The sequence below is a fragment of the Podarcis erhardii genome (genome assembly GCF_964252035.2).
Source record: "Podarcis erhardii genome assembly, chromosome: 2".
In the NCBI taxonomy this organism is placed as follows: Eukaryota; Metazoa; Chordata; class Lepidosauria; order Squamata; family Lacertidae; genus Podarcis; species Podarcis erhardii.
Window position 1 is genome coordinate 19,717,010 of NC_138498.1, and position 8,537 is coordinate 19,725,546.

Here is an 8,537-nt window from a genome sequence, read left to right on the forward strand (position 1 = left end):
CACAGGAGGTTCCCTATTTCAGACGTTTGCCCTCCAACTCATGGAGGGCAACCGGAGCAGCAACAGCATGCCTGCTTGTCCACACTGCACTCCCTCAAATATAGGGACGTGGGTGGTGCTGTGGTCTAAACCATTATGCCTCTTGGGCTTGCCAATTGGAAGGTCGGCAGTTCAAATCCGCACAACAAATTGAGATCCCGTTGCTCTGCCCTAGCTCCTGCCAACCTAGCAATTCGAAAGCATACCAATGCAAGTAGATAAATAGGTACCACTCTGGCGGGAAGGTAAATGACGTTTCCGTGCACTCTGGTTTCTGTCATGGTGTTCCGTTGTGCCAGAAGCGGTTTAGTCCTGCTGGCCACATGACCCGGAAAGCTGTATGTGGACAAACACCAGCTCCCTCGGCCTAAAGTGAGATGAGCACCGCAACCCCATAGTCGCCTTTGACTGGACTTAAACATCCAGGGGTCCTTTACCTTTTACCTTACTCCCTCACATGTTCACCTAATTCACATTTAGAGTGCATGCTTGCTAAATGGAAGTCAGGAATAAATTTTAGCAGCCAAAGTTTTCTCGGGGCAAGAAAATGATGCAGAGAAAATGTGGGAGGATGGATGAACAACAGACTAACCTGTTGATCCTGGATAAATCTTATTGAAGTGGCAGCTTGATTCTTCAAAGCAACTCTGGCAGGGCCAGGGCAGTTTGAGCTTCATAGCTGCAATGCTTTGTGAGTCATCTTCTTTTATATGGTTCCTTTCTTTTGCATTTAAAAGGAAATTGCTAGCACTTCTTACAAGTCAAGTGCAGAAGGTTTTGCACTTTGAATGCTGGCGAGGGAGCCCAGAAATCCTGCCGCTTGTCTCTGTAGACAAACACAGGCTACAAAGCCTGCCTCAACTCAGAAGCCGCATTAGGAACATGGGATGTTAAACTGGTACCCAAACGCATCTGTGATAGATACCAAGAGATGAGGGAGACATCCAATTCATTTCTGCCTTGAAGATGAACCTACCTAGCTCACACTTTGAAAAACAATACATGAACTGAAACACAGCCATCCTCAGGAATTTGCAGTTCTCCAGCCAATACCTCCCCCATCTAGATAAATGCAAGTTCCTTCTCAATTCTAAGCAACCTAATCTATTTTAGAGCAATGCTTCCCTTTGCTTTTATTTTATTGCTAATTACAATAACTGGAAACAAACAGAATCGACAACATCAACAAAAAAAGAAAAAGAAAAAGAAAGAAAAAAACAGCCACAAATGAAAAAGGAAAAATATTAATCCATAATACAAAAGTCCAAACAAAATTACATAAAATCTTGACTTCCCTCCACCCATATATGATATCCTTCTTTCATTTTAAGTTTGATTGTTGTGTTATTAATATTATTTTACCTTTATACCTCTTATAACCAACTCCTCCCTATCTTTACCCTGCAAACTTCATTCATTGCATATTGATATATTTATACCAGTACAATATTTTTTCATATACTCCTTTACACAATCCCACTCCTCTATCAGTTTTTGGTCGCTTCCCGTTGCTGCCGTGTCTGCCTGTTTTTCCATTTCCAGCTCTACTGGCCCCCAAACTGCAAAAAGAAAAGAAAAAGCTAACAGAGTTTAGTGACACCTGTAACTAAACCTAAGAACGTGTGCCTTGCATGCATGGAGATTGTTCTTCTGCTCATTCCTACTTCCATCTCTCCCCACTTCCTCTGTTGTTATCCCTGTCACCTGCATCAAATTTTGGATTATAAGGTCTTTAGGGACAGGGACTTGCCCTCTGATATTTTGAAAGGAATCTGCACATGGATAGTGCTTTGTAGCAGTAATAACAGTAGCAGTAGTGGCTGCATTAGCGGTAGAGCCAATCCGGAACCATGGGCATCAAATGTTTCTGACTGAGTGAGATTAACAGAGCAATCTCCTGGAGGCTATGAAGGCAGGAAGTGTCTCTGGTGTGGGAGGACATGCCATTTCCTAAGCAGATGACCAGGCCAGAAGGTGTGGAGTGAGTGATGTCCCTACTGCCCACCCCTGTGTTTTGTGGTCAGGTCTTTTTTTTAGTTTCCCACCCATTTAGTTTTCCTTCCAATGGAGGTATCTGTGCAGGGTGGGGAGAATTAACTATAGGGCTTACATAAGATTACAGCTGATTTAGAGGTGTGTCGGGAAAAGGCTTAGGATCCTGTGGATTCAAAGCCTCACCCATTTCTCACCTTCCTTCATCAGAACACCTTCAAGAGGGAGTTCCATGGTCTTTTGTTACCCAGAGGCTGTTTTAGGGCAGTACGACCAGTTTCCCCGCATCCAGCATGTTCTTGTCTGGCTATGAGAAGGAGGTGTGAGATCTCTTGACAAGGCCCCTCACCCTCCCAAAGTCTAGTTAGCAAATGCACTAAGGGCTCTAGGACTCTGCCAGAGCCCTCGTGCTGCTTTCCCAACGCCTGGCATGGTGTGAAGGCTGGGGTGCCAAATTTTCACCTGGCTCAGGGCACTAGAAGTACCAAAGTCTTCCCCTGTTGTCACCCTTCAGCTCTCCTTTAAAGGGGTTTAGGATTGCTCCCTTGATCTGTTACACCTTGTGTCTTGCTGACTGTAGATGTTTGCCCAGTGACATCTGTTCTTGCAACTAACGTTGTGTCCTCAATTGTTGCGGGACTCCAGCTCCCATCAGCCCTTACACAGCCCATGGTCAGGAATGATGGAAGTTGTGGTTTAGCAACATCTGATGGGTACCATCATGTTGGCTACTGTCAGCATCGCTCTTGAGCCAGTGCCACTAACTGGACTCATACACTTCAGCCCCGACTGGGCTAGGCGAGCTGGGTAGCACTTCCAGAGACCACCTTCTGCACAGGAACAGGTCAAAGTGCTGTGGACTCACAGCTTAGAGTTGTGAGCACCAGATTCACTCCAACAAGAAGACAGTCGTCATACAGCAGACTACAGCAGAGTATAGCAGAGCATAAACGACTCGGAGAGCAGCTCTGTAGAATATCTTCTTTTACTCTATCTACAACCATAATACACAACTATGTACAGAGCTAAATGAGGTCTGAGTGAAAATGCTGAACTGCACTGAGTGTCTGCAACTGCTCTTAGCAGCAACCTTATCTATACACACGATCTCTCTCTAACACTCAGTCTCTCTCTCTCTCTTTGATGTGAGGCTGGAGCGGAATAAGTAGAGAGCAGAAACCGCCCCCTCCTCTCTGGAGAATCAGCAGAGAACATCAGCAGATTCTTGGATATGGGAGGGGTGAAATCTCCTCAGCTACCCCTGCCCAGAGTTACTCGACTGAGCTTTCTCTCTTTCGTTTTTGGTTTATTTCCTTATTTGGTTCATGGGTGTTGGTTTTCATTGTTGTCGCATTGACTTTACTATTAATTACAACCTGGGAGTGGCAGTTTCTGTCCTCTTGCTTAAAAAAAAAAAAGGGTAAGAAAGAGTGGTCAGGTCAACATTAGTCGTTCTTGGGTCTTCTGCAAATCTATGAAGAAAAATAGCATCATGTCCACTACTTCGTGGGGATTAAGCCATTGTTCTTCAAAACTAAAGCACTGTATATGTGTTTCTGAAGTTTATATTGAGCCAACACTATATCCACAATCTGGCTTCGGGGGGACGGGACTTCAGTGCCTGGTTCAACTACGTGTGGCAAAATGTTCTTTGTGATATTTCCCCTCAAAGGACATGAAAAATTCATATCCATATCCTATTCACTTTGCCACTGTCTTGAGAAAACTAAAATACCTGTTTAAATGCAAAGAGTAATATCCGTAGTTTGTTATACTTATAGTACAGCGACTGAAATTAATGGACCAAAGTCCATGAATTTCAATGAGTCTGTGCTGACTATAACGTAAGCAAAGCTCACCTGAAGGATTTAAAATGAAGACCTAGCACCTCTGACAATGAATTACAACCATATTACATCCACCACACTGGACACTGCAGTGGAGATTCCCCTGCTATTCAATATGAGTGATTTACAGGCTGAAAAACCACATTCCTTAATTCCATCAAAGTCCAATCAATCTGACGCTGTTGTTGTTGTATTAAATAGAAACATGGCATGTTCCTGCTCAGCCATTTCATTAAGAGAAATAAGTATATTCTTGGCAGTAGAAGTCCAACACCTGGCAAATTTAATGGGTCTTACTCACATCTAAGTAGGTATAGGATTAGAGCTTAAATCTCTTCCATTGAAATCAATTGGATTTAAAGTACTTACATTTGGCTAGTATATATTATTTTACAGCTATTTATAAGGGAATGCTGAAGCAGTTCCTTTAAAGCTTCTTTCCATATGTATGATTAACTCCAGAGGGCACTGTGGTAATAATTCTGGGACTGGATTCTTTTGATTATTTTTTTTTTTAAAGAATGTTTATGAAGCTGGAAAACAAATTTTTCATCAGAGCTGGTCAAAATGAGAACTGAGGTGGAGGGGAGGAACATATCTGAAATTATAAGTAATATTTCTCTGTGCTGTCAGAAGGAAAATATTTCAGGAGCCTTCTTTAAAATGTTCTCATTTAACATAAAAGCTCATGCGGTGGAAAAATTAGAAAACTTTAGGGTTGTCTTTAATAATAATAATAATCAAATGATCAGTCATATAGTCGGAACCTTTTTTTTACATTTTGGTTGGCAAAACCAAAATACAAGGGGAAAATAATGGTTTTGACCTGTTTTTGAAAAGGCTACTTTTCCTTTCCTCCCCTCCCCCCCTTCCATAAAAGTTGTTTTTAAAGTTGCTGGGTTAGAGTCAACCCTGTGATTTTTCACCCTCTCCTGCCACTTTTAAAATTTAGGAGCTAAATGAGGCTGTTGCGGCCTTTAACGTCAACCAGCCGTTATGAGGTTAATAACTATGGATAGCTGCTAAGAGGACATTGTTGGTCCAACTCCCATGACTGCTTCACCAACCGTGGCTCAGGGATGATGAAGGTTGTGGCTCTCTAGATGCTACTGGATGACAACCCTGGTGTAAGGCAAACTCTGCAAGGAAGCTGGGATGCTTATATGTCCCCAGACTGATCTCTGTTTGAAGGACTTTCTGGTCCAAATCAGGTTGAAAGACAAAGAACTGTGTGAAGGTAGAGCCAGGAGGGTCTTGACCATCAACAGCACCTGGGCAACAGACAGAGCAGAAACGCAGGTCCCCTGCTTTCAGTCTTCCTCTCCATAGTCATAGAATAGTAGAGTTAGCAGGGACCGCAGAGCCAGTGTGGTGTAGTGGTTGAGAGCGATGGACTCGTAATCTGGGGAACTGGGTTCGCTTCCCCGCTCTTCCACATGCAGCTGCTGGGTGACCTTGGGCCAGTCACACGTCTCTGAAGTCTCTCAGCCCCACTCACCTCACAGAGTGTTTGTTGTGGGGGAGGAAGGGAAAGGAGAATGTTAGCTGCTTTGAGACTCCTTAGGGTAGTGATAAAGCGGGATATCAAATCCAAACTCTTCTTCATCTACTCCAACCCCCTGCAAAGCAGGAATCTTTCGCCCAGTGTGGGGCTCGAACCCACAAACCTGAAATTGAGAGTCTCATTCTCTACCAAATGAGCTATCCCAGCCAGATATATTGTATTTCTATACAGCCTATAGCAGGGGCCAGCAAACTTTTTCAGCAGGGGGCCAGTCCACAGTCCCTCAGACCTTGTGGGGGGCCGGACTATATTTTTTGGGGGGAAAATGAATGAATTCCTAAGCCCCACAAATAACCCACAGATCCATTTTAAATAAAAGGACACATTCTACTCGTGTAAAAACAGGCTGATTCCCGGACCGTCCGTGGGCCGGATCCGGCCCCCGGGCCTTAGTTTGCCTACTCATGACCTATAGAAATTATTTCTAAATGTTGTTCTATATGCAAAATTAGCATGCCCTCTTTTTATGATGCAGTGCCTCATATTTTGGTAACTGGTAAGTGACCACCTTACAAGAACCAGGTGCGTTAAAGACCGGAATAAATAAATGAAGGGTGCATAAAAGCATATTTTTAAAGATCTCGGAAGGAATAAGAACAGATATTGATCGCTCTGCTCCCCCACGCTACTCAGCCAAGGATTGCACAAGGGGCAACTGTTTTAAACATGGGGTGGGTGGACCTTGCATAAATCATCTCTGAAAATAATCTGAAACAAACAGTTTATTTTTCAGTACATCTGTTCAGCAAGTACAATATTTGTAACAGCCTGGTTCTACCATGTATGCTGTGATTTACTGATATATACTGTGGCAGAGTTTGACATACAACAAGCTTTTGCATACAGTATTTGTTTCCTCACCCCCCCCCCACCTTGTGTCCTTAGGTGAACTTTATTTTATGTAGCAGGAGCAGCCTGTACAATGGGATGGAGCCTTCCTTCCAATACTGGTGTTGATGCTTAGTGGACACACTGATGGGAGTGCCAGTTTGACTCCACTGGCACGTTCTTGCAGCCTCAACCATGTCAGCCCCCTGCCCAGCCCCACTCAGTGATGCTGGTGTCAGGAGGGTGGCTCGGTGGCTCTGCCTTAACACATGGGCCACCACTCTTAGGTGGGCCTCTCAGGATGGGGTCCACTTCTCTTCCTGAGTTGTGATCCTAAGGATTGGGAGGGTTTCTGAAAGGTTAGCGCTGCACAGGATTCCAGCGAGTTGTCAGGACGTGGTAGAATCTTCTTCGGAAGCAGGGGGTAAAATTGGATAGCCACCTGTTAGGGCTGCAGCTGCCATAGGTAAACGGTATCCAGTCTTAGGCAGCGGTGTAGCGGGGTCAAATTGTTAGGGGTGCAAAATTTCAACACGTGCTCCCTCAGTACAGCTGCGTGCTTCCGTTTCTGGGCTCTGGAACACGGCTTCTCCATACAAACTAGGAAGTGACCTCTCCAGACAATGGAGCGACTCTTCTTATCTCCATGGCTGTGATCTCCTTGGTAACATGGATGCATACTCCGTCTGTTCCCCTCTGCGTGGCCCCGAGTGCTGGGAACCCATGCTACGCCACTGGTCTTAAGGGAGAAAGGCAGAGCCAATTCAGAACATTTTGCTGCCTGAGGCTGAACAGCAAATATCATTCCCCTGCCCCACTGCAAGTCAAAGTGCAAAACAGCCAAGATTGTGCAAGTTATTTTGCCTTCTGGGGCATAAAACCCCACAAGTATCTCTCCTTGGGAGTAAAGATACAACAATAAGACAAATAACTAACAATTGGCTACCCTTCAGGCAAAACCTATTTGGTGTTTCACAACTTTCTGACTAGTTGCAGGACCTTAGTCAGACCTAGCAGAATACACGCAGAATCCTTGAGAGAGCTTGACCAATCAGGGAGCTGTCTCCATGCCTCTGTTATCACCAGGCAGACTTACTCCTTCACATGACCTTCTGGCTGTCTGCCAAACCTTAATTGACTCTGTGTAAGTAGCTGCATGTACACAATTTCCCAACAGTGTAGTGGGGTCAAATTGTTCGGGGCGCAAAATTTCAACACCTGGTGCTCCCTCAGTACAGTTGCGTGCTTCTGTTTCTGGGCTCCGTGGAACACGGCTTCTCCATACAAACTAGGAAGTGACCTCTCCAGACAATGGAGCGACTCTTCTTATCTCTGTGGCTGCAATCTGCTGGGTAAAACGGATGCATACTCCGTCTGTTCCCCTCTGCGTGGCCCCAGGTGCTGGGAACCCATGCTACACCACTGGTCTTAAGGGAGAAAGGCAGAGCTGATCCAGAACATTTTGCTGCCTGAGGCTGAACAGCAAATATTTCCCCGCCCCACTGCGAGTCAAAGTGCAAAACAGCCAAGATTGTGCAAGTTATTTTGCCTTCTGGGGCATAAAACCCCACAAGTATCTCTCCTTGGGAGTAAAGCTACAACAATAAGACAAATAACTAACAATTAGCTACCCTTCAGGTGACACTAAAATCAGCTGCCTGAGCGGGCCAACTCACCCTGCCGATTGATAGGACAGGGCCTGAAAATGTCATTATTATCTAGTCTACACTTTTGTATTCCTTCCATTTCTGTGGTTAACTTTTCTTCTGTTCTTACTGTTACCGCAATACAAACAATACTGGAGACTTCCTAGCGTCTTAAGCGAAGTAGGTATTCATTGCTTGGTTTTGGACCTGGAGTTGATTTAATCTGAAGGAGTGGGAGAAGGCAATTATTGGATGTCACACTAGAGAATATTACTGTTTCTGCTTGAGTGGCTGGAAAATGGGAATATATGCTGAGACAGTTTAAATAAGTCATCCAAGATAAGTCTGAAAGTCTGCAGTAGACCTGGGATCAATGCCCAAACTTCCTGATTTTACCACCGTACTTTTATGAATATTTCAACTCTAGTCTTCCAAGTGGAGGGTTGAAAGCACTCCTCACCCCACCCTCAACATTCACGAGCACAATAGAGTCTGCCCAGGCTGTTCCGACTAATGGGCACCTGAAACATTTGTTCCAGGTATCAGTTTGGGAGATATTGCCGGTAGCTAACCAGCAGTTGTTTGTTAAGAGTGAATCTGGAGGTTGCTTGGCAACACACT

At 44.6% G+C, this 8,537-nt stretch overlaps 1 long non-coding RNA gene across 1 annotated transcript; it reads right to left on the minus strand.

Annotated features, from left to right (window-relative positions):
• Window positions 1-6,146: 6,146 nt before the first annotated feature.
• On the minus strand, window positions 6,147-7,603 carry LOC309335161. Its single transcript, XR_014153410.1, has 2 exons — window positions 7,543-7,603; window positions 6,147-6,856 (listed from the first exon to the last, which is right to left on the minus strand). It is a non-coding gene; the product is annotated as an uncharacterized lncRNA (long non-coding RNA).
• Window positions 7,604-8,537: the final 934 nt, after the last annotated feature.